The sequence below is a fragment of the Squalius cephalus genome (assembly GCF_949319135.1).
Source record: "Squalius cephalus genome assembly, chromosome: 1".
Taxonomy (NCBI): Eukaryota; Metazoa; Chordata; class Actinopteri; order Cypriniformes; family Leuciscidae; genus Squalius; species Squalius cephalus.
In genome coordinates this window covers 62,103,692-62,116,932 of record NC_137122.1, presented here as the reverse complement: position 1 = coordinate 62,116,932, position 13,241 = coordinate 62,103,692, and the positions used below count along the sequence as shown (strand labels likewise).

Genomic DNA, 13,241 nt, shown 5'->3' with positions numbered 1-13,241 from the left:
ACACACACACACACACACACACACACACACAAATAATGAAACAAAACTTTAATTAAAGTACACTTATGAGTCGTATTCAATATTAATAAATTAGAGATTTTCTTGTTGATCAAAGGAAAATAAACTAATTAAAGTTCAAACACTAACACACACACACACACACACACTCACTCTCTGTCTCTCTCGGTCTCTCTCACACACACTTACTAGTGTATGATTGCATAAAAGTATATGTTTGAAAATTGATGAGCAACAGATTTTGTGTGAAAATAAATCATAAAGGTGGTTTGTTAGTTTAAAAATCGTAATGTATGAGGTGGCAAGGAGGTAAAACCAGCACGGTATAAAAGACACACAGTATTGATACTTTAGCTAAATTAAAATGCTTTTAATAATGCATAAGTTGATACTTGTTCAAAACAATCACTTTAGCAAAGTTTATACTATTTTTGGGGTTATTTTGATAAATTAAATAAATAATGTTTGTTCAATAAATATACTGTCATCAAAATTTACTTAAAAAATAAAAAAACAAAATTATTTTAAAAACTAAAAGATTCTTGAGATCTTTGTATTTAAATTGCTACATAAGTTTAAAGGAGCTGTATGTAAGAAATGTATTTCAATTAATCATAATATGGCTATAATATGGCTATTGGATGTCACTAGACATTAAGAAATCATGTTCATTTCAAATACTTATATCACTGACAACAGTAGTACGGCCAGGATATTGTCATTTAAAAGTGAAGTTGCAGCCCTCAACTGATGTTGATGTTGTCATGTTGTGTTTTGGCCTGAAGCTCCACCCTGCACCTATCTACCAATCACGAAGTCAGTAGTGTTTCGGTATCCGGGTTGCCAGCTCTGCTCTAGTTATCACAGCTGCAGCTACAAATGTTCCTGCTGGATCCTGCAGCCTCTCTGGCAACCTCGGGTCAGGGGGGAGGGGGAGGGGATACACCGCTCTACAGTAATTTGAAAGTGATTGCAGTACCAGTTTTGGCCACAATCTTACATACGGCTCCTTTAAAACATAAAATATTAGATCAAATTAGTACAGAATCAACTTTGCCGCGATCAAGTCAAGGATCAGCCAAATTTCCAAGTCCATCATCAAAAGCGTTTATGAAAAAAAGTGCTGAGCTGAATTTGTGGTCTAAAAGAGAATTAAGTCAAATATGCATTTTACCCCGGTGTGACTTTATAACTGTTGTAACCTAATATCATTTCAATTTATACTGTAATTGTGTATAATATTAAATTAAATGTCTAATTCTTCCATTTAAGATGAGGCAGCTCAAAGAGTGCGGGAGAGCCCACTGGAGCATCAGCCAACTAAAGACAGTTAAACTGGCTGACAGTAAATAAATATCCTAGAGTGTGATAAGAAAGACAGGCATTTAATTATTTAATTGGAAGAGTAATTTTAACAACATAAATTGATTTAGCACTAAATCCTAATTGTAATCTAATTGCCCATAATTATAAAAGAGTTGTTATTAATTCTCTATATTAAGATGATACTGCCTCAGAGTCAAACTCCTTATATTGCCCCCTTTTTTGGTTTAAGCCACTGCCCCTCAAAATGTCTGTGCACGGCCCTGCTTCACTCTCACACACACTCACTCTCTGTCTCTCTCTCTCTCTCTCTCTCTCTGTCTCTCTCTCTGTCTCTCTCTCTGTCTCTCTCTCTGTCTCTCTCTCTGTCTCTCTCTCTGTCTCTCACACACACACTCCCTCACTCTCTCTCACACACACTCCCTCACTCTCTCTCTCACTTCTCTCTCTCTCACACACACACACACACACACACACACACACACACACACACACACACACACACACACACACTATTACAGTTTGTAATCAAACACACACAGAATCTTCTGATCTTCTCTCTCTCTCTTCAGAAGCTTGAGTTCTGCGAGTGAACATCCTCTCAGAGACACACAGAATCACACACACACACATACACACACTCTCTCTCTCTACAGAAGCTTGAGTTCTGCGAGAGAACATCTTCTCAGAGACGCACAGAATCACACACACACACACACACACACACACACACACACACACTCTCTCTCTCTCTCTTCAGAAGCTTGAGTTCTGCGTGTGAACATCATCTCAGAGACACAGAATCACACACACACACACACACACACACACACACACACACACACACACACACACACACACACACACTCTCTCTCTCTCTCTTCAGAAGCTTGAGTTCTGCGAGTGAACATCCTCTCAGAGACGCACAGAATCACACACACACACACACACTCTGTCTCTCTCTCTCTCTCTTCAGAAGCTTGAGTTCTGCGAGTGAACATCATCTCAGAGACACAGAATCACACACACACACACTCTCTCTTCAGAAGCTTGAGTTCTGCGAGTGAACATCATCTCAGAGACACAGAATCACACACACACACACACACACACACACACACACACACACACACACACACACACACTCTCTCTCTCTCTCTTCAGAAGCTTGAGTTCTGCGAGTGAACATCCTCTCAGAGACAGAATCACATACACACATACACGCACACACACGCACACACACACACACACACACACACACACACCACACACACACTATCTCTCTCTCTAAAAAAATATACTGTATACTATGGAAGTCACTGGAGATGGGTCTGTCTGCGGACTGCAAGAGAGGGGCGTAACAGGAAGTGGGCGTAACTTGAAGTTGTCCAAATCACACAGAACCAGGCGATATGTCAAACTCAAAACGAGATGTTGTCGGCAAGATACCAGCTCGTATAGAGACAACGGTAAGAATATTTTCCCGAGATAACCGTGTAAATCGAAGTGTATATAAGTCATATTGCCGCTTTTTACATTGCAGCAAGGGCAGAGTAAAGCGTCTGGAACTTTGAGCTTGTCAATCTGTCTCGCTGAGTGTCACACAGATGCCAGGTCATTCTACAGAAACGTCCACTTTTGTATGGAAAGATGTTAGATTACCCTTTGACTTTATGAGTACACATAAATTACAGTTAATGATTTTTTGATATATTTTTTGTGCATTTATTTTATATTAATATTGTGCAATATTAAAGGTTTTTCAGCACATGTAGTCAGAGTAACAGAAAAATAATAATAATAATGCAACAGATTATGATCTGGAGATTATGTTTTATTTATTTTAATCAGGTTTGTTAAAACTGTGCTTGAAAGTTAATTTGTGCAACCATGTATTTGCTATAACGATGAAAATATTTGAAAACCAGTTAAAATCAAGTAATGATGCAATTCTTTAAATCTTAACATTTGAGTGTAAGCAGAATTAAATGGATGTAAAATTATCATCATGTGATATTGTATTTAATGTGACGTACTGCATGTCATTGGTGATTCATTGTGTCACTGGTGTTACTGTCTTCTTTTTTCCTAAGACCAAAGATCATTATTCTTCAACTATAATTAAGTAGATGAGACTAAATTGTTACATCTGGCAAACAATCTAAATTAATAGCTTTGAATAAAGTGTATCTATAAATGGGAGACACTGGTGTTGCCCATAAGAAAGGTGACACCAGTGACAATTTTCATGAAAAATTCATTTTACAAAATGGCTGCTGCAAGGTATCAAACCACATGTTGTCAATCATGGTATACTAAATTAAGTAGTTTAATCCATTTGTATTCTAGATTTTTACAATTCCCTAACAATTAAGTAGGTCATACCAATGAGTTCAACTAAAAGCTTCATATGAAATCATGAGATAAATGAGAAAATGTCTGATAACTGAAAAGAGACAGTGGATTTACTATGGGCTTTTCTTTATAGATATTCAGGAAATTGGAAGAAGAAAGTCAAGTGATGTCAAGTGTGATTTTTATTTTAATATAAGAGATTTTTGTTTAACGGTAGCACCAGTGACACAACTCCAGGGGACTACTACTTTCATTATAAATTTTATAATATTTATTCAGCATTTTGTTTTTTTTATGTCATTTACATAATATTTTTGATAGTTATGTATACATTATTGTATTTTAAATGGTGGAAAACCCTGTTATTGACATAAAAATAAAGCATTTTCCGGGGACGAGCACTTCTGTGGTGCTTGAAATTCTATATAATTAATTAAAAATCAAATATTGCCACATTGAGAAGAAGGTGTAATTGTTCAAATAACATTGTTTTATTTTAAAAATAAAGAAATTGTAATCCTAAAGTGTCTTTTATGTGTAATATTTCTGTAAAGGCTAGGGACAGAAAAATGGACATTAGTAGATCGCCCTGGAGTGGTCACTTTCCATTATTAAATGTAAATGCATGGGTAAGATGTCACCTAATAGATGAAAATGCATAGATGTCACCTAATTTATTGTTTTCTATACCAGTTTACGACTGTTTCATTTGTCTTAAAAGTATCATAAGATTTGTTTGTCAGCGGTGCATTTAGCTGTACATACAATAAGACATCAAAATATGTTTAAAATTATTTATTTAAAAAAAGAAGAAAAAAAAAGAAATAAAGCCCAATTTCAGTTAGTTGAGGTGGGAAGAATAATTGATAAAACAAATTAAACAATACATCGCAATATGGTTTCTTGTAATAAATGTTCAATACCCTGGCACTAATGCAGATTGCAGCTTGCTTTACTGCATACCAAAACAAGTATTTCGGTTCGTGAACAGCTAAGAGTCAGTTTAATCAACTCTAGTATGTTCTGATTATATTAAACTCGTGCGAGAGAGCGATTCAAAAGCATATAGAACTGTCTGTCTGTTCTCTAATCGCTCTTGCGGTACTTTGATATCATACACCGACCGGTCTGTGCAGCGCTGCTTTAAACAGTGAGCAACTTGAATGGGCGTAACTTGAATGGACGTAACTTGAATGGACGTAACTTGAAGTGGGGTGTAACTTGAAGGGGCGTAACTTGAAGTGGGGCATAACTTGAATGGACGTAACTTGAATGGACGTAACTTGAAGGGGCGTAACTTGAAGGGGCGTAACTTGAAGTGGGGTAACTTGAAGTGGGGCGTAACTTGAATGGACGTAACTTGAAGGGGTGTAACTTGAAGGGGCGTAACTTGAAGTGAGACGTAACTTGAAGGAGCGTAACTTGAAGTGGGGTGTAACTTGAAGTGGGGCGTAACTTGAAGGGGCATAACTTGAGGGGACGTAACTTGAAGGGGCGTAACTTGAAGGGGCGTAACTTGAAGGGGCGTAACTTTAATGGACGTAACTTGAATGGACGTAACTTGAAGTGGGATGTAACTTGAAGGGGCGTAACTTGAATGGACGTAACTTAAATGGACGTAACTTGAAGTGGGGCGTAACTTGAAGGGGCGTAACTTGAATGGACGTAACTTGAAGGGGCGTAACTTGAAGGGGCGTAACTTGAAGTGGGGCGTAACCTGAAGTGGGGCGTAACTTGAAGGGGCGTAACTTGAATGGACGTAACTTAAATGGACGTAACTTGAAGTGGGGCGTAACTTGAAGGGGCGTAACTTGAATGGACGTAACTTGAAGGGGCGTAACTTGAAGGGGCGTAACTTGAAGTGGGGCGTAACTTGAAGTGGGGCGTAACTTGAAGGGGCGTAACTTGAAGTGGGGCGTAACTTGAAGGGGCGTAACTTGAATGGACGTAACTTGAAGGGGCGTAACATGAAGTGGGGTGTAACTTGAAGTGGGGCGTAACTTGAAGGGGCGTAACTTGAAGTGGGACGTAACTTGAAGTGGGGCGTAACTTGAAGTGGGGCGTAACTTGAAGGGGCGTAACTTGAAGTGGGGCGTAACTTGAAGTGGGGCGTAACTTGAAGGGGCGCAACTTGAAGGGGCGTAACTTGAAGTGGGGCGTAACTTGAAGGGGCGTAACTTGAATGGACGTAACTTGAAGGGGCGTAACTTGAAGTGGGGCGTAACTTGAATGGACGTAACTTGAAGGGGCGTAGCTTGAAAGGACGTAGCTTGAAGTCTTGCAGGATGCAGACAGACTCTATTGAGTCACTGGGTATATCAACTGTTAGGTTACCCACATTCTTCAAAATAACTTTTATTTTAAACAGAAGAAAGAAACTGATTTGAGTTTAAAACAACTTGAAAGAATAAATTATGACAGAGTAAATTTTGGGAGCACTATCCCTTTAATGCTAATTAAACAACAAAACGAAAAGAGGAAATCACTCACTGCTCTTGACTGAGAACCTAAATAGCTTTTAAGTATCAATGTATAATTTATACATATAATGAAGTTATAATGAAGATGATGTTGTGTTTTATTTTCATATTTGTTCATTTAAACACTTTCTTCAATGCTACTGTTAAACACACCTACTGTAGCTGAAAACATAAAGCACAGTTTATTTAATATGGACAATAGTTTGGCTGTAATGCTCAGTCACAAAATAGTAAAACCAACATGAAAAAGAATCGTGATAAAATCGTGAATCCTGATTTTCCTGAAAAGAATCGTGATATTATATTTTTGCCATATCGCCCACCCCTCTCAGAGACACAGAATCACACACACACACACACACACACACTCTCTCTCTCTCTCTTCAGAAGCTTGAGTTCTGCGAGTGAACATCATCTCAGAGACACACAGAATCTCTCACACACACACACACACACACACACACACACACACACACACACACACACACACACACACACACACACTCTTAAGAAGCTTGAGTTCTGCGAGTGAACATCCTCTCAGAGACACACAGAATCACACACACACACACACACACACACACACACACACACACCTTCACCTGGACTGTTCCCGCTGGGGAAATAACTGATATCTCAACCCGAGCTGCTGGCCTAAACATCTTCAAGAAACCACTGAAGTCGCATGTTTTTCAGCAACACTTGATCCATAAATACTAACACTTTCCTTTCTTTTCTATATCTATATAAAAAATGAGAATAAAATAAATTACGTATATTGCGTTAGACTAAACTGGGAAGAGTCAGACTCAGAGCACTCACATATTTGTGTCTATTGTTAGTTTAATTACATCTGTAAGTGTGTTTAACAGTAAATGTAAATCTATCTCAAGAATACAATCTCACAATCATACAAAATTCAACATCTCTCTCTTTCTCTCTCTCTCTCACACACACACACAGTTTAGAGCAGTGTTCTGACATTCTCCACTTTGGAGGTAGGGAAGGGTTAATAAAATGTAGTTTATTAAAGGAGAACTCGGCAACTCTAGCGAACTCTAGTCACTTCTTCGCTGATTTTCCCTTTTGTCGTCGCATGTTTTCCCCACGAGCTCCCCCTACAGCTGTGGGAGGACGTATATTTCACTACACGGTCGTAAAAAACTCACTTGCGGCGGCCTCCTCCCCCTCTCTACCGCTGCTCATGTGCGTTTGTTTTGATCGGAGCAAGCCAACTGTATCGTGTGGAGCTATGTCTACCGAGGTGGGTAATCTGGTAATACATCATACATGCGTGTGTGTTTATGTCGAATTGCCGTAAAGCAATTCGTGTTCCGCGCTCGTTCTCGTTCTCGCTTCTCGCTTCTCACGAGACTTCCTATTTCTATCTTGCCGGGACGGTAGTCCCCAAGTTGCAAGGTTGGTTTTCCGCCAGGGAACGCTGGGGGGAGCGGGGAAAGTCACCAATATCACCAGAACAGGTTGTTTAACCATCCAAATGATTTCTAGACAGTTTTATTAAGTTAAAAAAGTTACCAAGTTCTCCTTTAACATCACATTTTAAAAACAACATCAAAAAACAGCATTACAAACTTTCAAATAGAGAAAATAAAAGTGCAATTATATTATCACTTTGCATGAAATAAGACTTTGTTCAAAAGTAAATGATAATAATAATGCAATTGTGTTTTGCCTATGATAACATCGAATTAAAATAAAATAGATAAGTGTGGACTAGTTGTGCTTTGCTTCATTTTGTCACTTTGCAAACTGCATGCAAAAAGAACAAACAAAATTGACAAAAAATTAATAATCTTATTCACTATTTTTTCAAAGGCGACCGTTATTTAGAGCAGTGGGTCTCAACCTTTTTTGGGCCAGCGCCCCCTATCCAATATCCAGGTCCCTTGCACTTAGGTTTTATTACGCATTTAGTAGAGTATTGTAAGAAGCTGCTTACATTAACCTTACTTTCGGAAAAATAAATAAATACAATTATGATTTTTCATGAAAAATTGTGTCAGAATTGTAGGCCTAAAATACCTTGGTATCAGCTTATTTTTATCAATGGTATAATTAATACAATTACAATTAATTTGGTTTGTCATGATTAATTTGTGTTCATAATCAGTAAAAGAAAAATCTTCCAACAAGAATAAACACATATGAACAATTCAATTATTATTGTATTATTAATTATTTTTATATCTTGAAACTACCCAAGCAGCGTTTCTGCTCAGATGTGACGGCAGAATGAATACATTACCAAAATGTGATGGCAGGATATATTTAAATTATCCATCTAATTGTCATTTTCTCCTTACTGTCTTGCGAGTTAACAATAACTAAGTTAATGCCTAAAAAAATGTAAAAGTTTTTAAAAGTTTGTAAAAGGCACTTTTGAATAAGAAATAATATCAAGTCGTCAAGATACAACTCATCAAAACTCACACCAAGCGTATCGGTGTCATGCTATAGCGTCATTGCTAGTCACGTGACACACCGCAACCACAAAAGCTGATGATCTGCTTTTTTCCCTTTTTTATTCAAAATATTCACAAATTTGTTAGCTATAGCACGACATATCTGATATTCCGATTGTCAAATATGTGCAAGTGGATGTGTTTTGTTGTTTAAAGGAGACATATCATGCTTTTAAATTGTTCCTTTTTACATATAAATCATACATTTGTTGTCTATATAAAGCGGAACTTGAATGCTTGGGTCTGAATTCCTCATTATTATTGCTCCACAGGCCCCTTTTCTACCCCTTTTCTGGTGTGCGTCTGAGAGCAACTCGTTTTGGTGCGGTCTCTTTAAATACAATTGAGACACTTCATAGCCCGCCCCCTCTCCAGGTTGCAGAGTTTCAACTCCACCCTGTTCGGCCATTTTTGTAGTTTGATAGCAGAGATACGATTATCTAGCAGCACAGAAACTTTTTATTCACACGTTATTAACAAAATGTCAACAACGGAAGACTTGTCCAGCCAGCCTTACATGTTCGAGCCAGAGTCGGAGCGAGATGAAAATGAAGACGACGAACCTGCAGAACAACGTCTTCATATGGATGTATCGCAATGGTGTGTTACTGTATTTACACATGAAACTTTGGTCTTCCGACCTTTTACCACCGTGTCGATTTATTTTGATTAATATGTGCGAGGGAGAGAGAGCAAGACAGTGTCTAGTTTGGAGACGGTGAAGTCTTGTTTACACTTTCGCCTGGCTCGGAAGAGAGAGAGTGTGCGCGCGTGCACGACCGGGTCTCTCTCTGCTCGTTCTTTCAGTTAAACATGCGCCCTGTCACAAGCGCGGCAGTTCATCTACATTAGACGGTGTAATGAAGTAATACTGTGACGTAATAGTTCAAAAAACGTCATAGATAACAGAAAAATCGGAACAGGTTGAAAAATATGACCAAAACAGAATATAAAGATATCAACGAAGCACCTGAAGAGAATAATTTCAACTTTTCTGTACTTCTAAACGTTCCAAATATACAACAAAATGCATTTAAGGGCTAAAAAAGTGGATTTAGCATGATATGTCCCCTTTAAACACCTCTACAACAATCGCGTTAGTTTGAGCTATAGCGTTATATGCCCGATGCCGCCATGTTAGTTTGTGCCAGTTCAGAGAATGAGTGGTTTACATGCAGCCTCTAGTAAGGGTTTCACTGAGGAGGAAAAGTCCCTGAGGAAAGTGATTTCTTTAAGAGCGTTGCAACAAACGTCTCAACCGTCACTCTTACCTATAAATTTCTTTTTTTATTTTAGTTGTTATAATTGCTGAGGAAAACAAACTTTTCATACTATGTCATAGTAATATAATTTATTATTTACTCTGGTCATATTTTGAAATGTCATATTTATATTTATATATTTAGTTTTAAAGTAACACTATGTAGCTTTTCAACCTTCATTATATATTTCCAAAACCCTTGTGATGGTACATCGACTTAAAATAGGTTGAATGACACGTCTGCCATAGCCTGATGGGGTCTGTATCGCTTTTACTCGTACTTTTAATCTTCGGGTTTCGGGTAGTAACCCGAGCAGCACAAAAAGAACTACAAAATTTGACTGCTTTACGGCATAGTCTACCTCACTTCCCCCAAAACGTCCTCACATGCTGTTGGACTTGTAAGCCTTTATATGATATCTATGCTTGTAAGTATATTGCTTATATTGTATATCACTCGGACAAGCTTTCACTCGTTGGTGTGAGCTAAAAAGCACCTGGCGTTCTTGTTGATGGATTAGTAGACATCTTCGGAGGCTAGCTGTGCTTGTTCGATGTCCGGCGATTTGTAACGCGTTGTGTTTATTCCCCAATCGAACTCGTGTAACTGTCTGTCACACGTTCTACCGTCCACAGCATTACTTGATAGACAAAAATAGGACAAGAATGAGCATCAAACAGAAACAACCCGCTTGCGGGGTGTTCGAGGTGCACATACAGTTAAACAGGGCGCGCGCAGCTCTTAAAGGGGCCACACCTTATTTCCACTCGTTACAGCTTCTATCCGACTGAACAGGGACCGGTATACAGGGGGAAGGGGATCAGGCCGTGAGTGAATAGACTGCTCTGGGTGAGTGGTATTTACGACAGTAACGTTAAATACAAGTAGTCCACAGCGACTCTAGGGGTCGTTGTTTGACCAAAACGGAAATCCTACATAATGGGGCTTTAAATGTAAATTAAATAAACTGATAAGTGAGTAGACTAGGTAGGCTACTGTACCTTGTAATGGAAATTTTACATTTAGATGTGTTTTTTACGTTCAGATGTGTGCAACTTGTGTTAACGTTGAACATTTATTTTTACTCATAAGCATTTAAAGAAATATAATTATATAAGCTTGCAGGAACAAAATGTTCTGGGTAGCAAAGAGACTATGAGTACTCAAGTGACCTATTGTGTACTTCAAGTGTAAAGAGTATGTGCGCAGCTTTGATCGAACTAAAGATAGGCAAAATGTGTGAATAAGAGCAGCAGCTAAAAACAGGAAACTTTTGCAGACGTGATATTGTTCTGTCTAGATAGAATTTATGTTGGACAAGAGATCTTGAACAAAGACGTTTCCTTTTAAGGCAACTAAGGCGATCTTTTGAGACAGACCAGGATGTGTTTTGTGTATATAAGCTGGGCAAAAAGGAGAAGTCGGGGCGCTTCTCATATCAGACTCTGACTGATGTGTGAACAGCCTTTCTTGCAAGAAATAAAGATCTTTATAACTTTTGAAATTTCCAGCTGTCTTCCAATTATTATTTAAAGTTGAGAAAAAATTTCCATGACAAATGGCGACGAGGAGGATGGGATGCAGTAAACCGACGATCGGCGTGACTGAGGGGAACACTTGACCATCCCGAGAGTCTATACTCTGCGGCTCAATATCCTCAATCTTAAGGAGAGAGAATTGTTCTACTCATCACGACGACCGAGGTGAATGCACTCCTAGAACTGAACTCACAAGGTCATCAAAAGACGGTGAGAGAAAATTATTTACATAGTAAATAAGAAAATTATTTGCGTATTGAATATTTTTCCTAAAAGGGTCAGGATTTTGGATTTGGAATAAGCCTGAAAGTAATTTCCAAACAGGGTTTGAGAATAAGCCTGATAGTAATTTCTCGAATGCCATGTGTTAATTGCTTTCCCAAAAGGGCCAGAGTTTGAGAATAAGCCTGATAGTAATTTCTCAAACACCAGACGGGTGCTTGTTTGAAATAAGCCTGATAGTAATTTTCAAACATTACAGAGGCACTCGTTTGGGAAAGACCTACATCGACGGATGCAGGCATTTTTGAAAGTCCTATATTGACGAATATAGGCAAGGTGCGTGGTGGCCACGCTGGGGAAAGAATTAATACAGTAAATATAGTGCGTGGTGACCAAGCAGGGGAAAAATTTAAATACGCAAATATAAATACTGTTGAGTAAAATTAGTGCAAAAATGGGTAATGTTAATGATAAAGAGTTGGAGACAGTGGATTTCTCAAAAGGGAATTATTGTTCCATGACCAAGAAAAATGGAACGTGGTGGCATCATAGGATACCACAGTTAATTAAATTGTATGGATTTAATGGGGGTCTGAGTGTAAGCCATCTGCAAATGACAAAGGAAAATTGGACAAAAAACAAGTCCAAAAAGAAAGGAAAAAGATAATTATGACTTTGATGGTCGAATTATAGATGTATGGTTAAATGAGGCAATTACCAGACAAAGAAGACAGATAAACGCAGCATTAGCACCATTAGAGAGTCAAGTCAAGTCAAGTCAAGTCAAGTTTATTTATATAGCGCTTTTCACAACATAGGTTGTATCAAAGCAGCTTCACAGTAATAAATTAAAACAATACATCAATGTTAAGAGTGCAAATAGTAGAGAGACGAAGGCAGAGGAAGCCAGGAAAACTTTACTAAACTCTGTTTCTAATTCTTCCGAGGAAATGAGATGCATGAAAACCCGCCTGGCTGAGGACGACCGCTGTCCGGCTCCCTACTCCCCCTACCAACCACCACCAGCAGTGGCCCTCCACGAACCACAAAGACAACCAGGAGCAATGGGAGGTCAAGATCCTGAGGAAGACAAAGGAGAAGAGGGAACGAGTCTGCAAGCAAGACCACCAAAACACCCATATCGAAGCCTGCTAGGTTCGATCACCCTGCCCTCTGCTCCTCCAGACTACACTCCTCCATCTCCAAAATTCGTAAATGTTCACCAACCCAAAGAGAAGCACAGGCCAGACAATCAAAGATAAGTACGTATGGAGAATATCTGAAAACTGTTTTTCTGGACGGTCTGGACCCTGAAATAGGGAAAAAGGTCAAAACGTCTTGTGTGGGGTACCACCAAGCGCGGCTGGAAGAAATCCGACGACACGCAACGCATCAACAAAAGCTGCTGAGAGACCAAGCCAAGAACAAACAGAAAAAGACTGACAAAGACACTCAACTGGCTTTGCTGAAGATGGGAGGGTTGATGATGGAAAATTACGCAAGAGGAGGAGGAAGAGGTGGCAGAAGAGGACGAGGCAGAGGAGGAAGAGGACGTGGAAT

General features: G+C 38.8%; 1 protein-coding gene across 1 annotated transcript in view; it reads right to left on the bottom strand.

The window, feature by feature from the left end:
• LOC307171488 (NACHT, LRR and PYD domains-containing protein 3-like) overlaps window positions 1-13,241 on the bottom strand; it is a 78,505-nt gene that overhangs the window by 986 nt on the left and 64,278 nt on the right. The window lies entirely within an intron of this gene.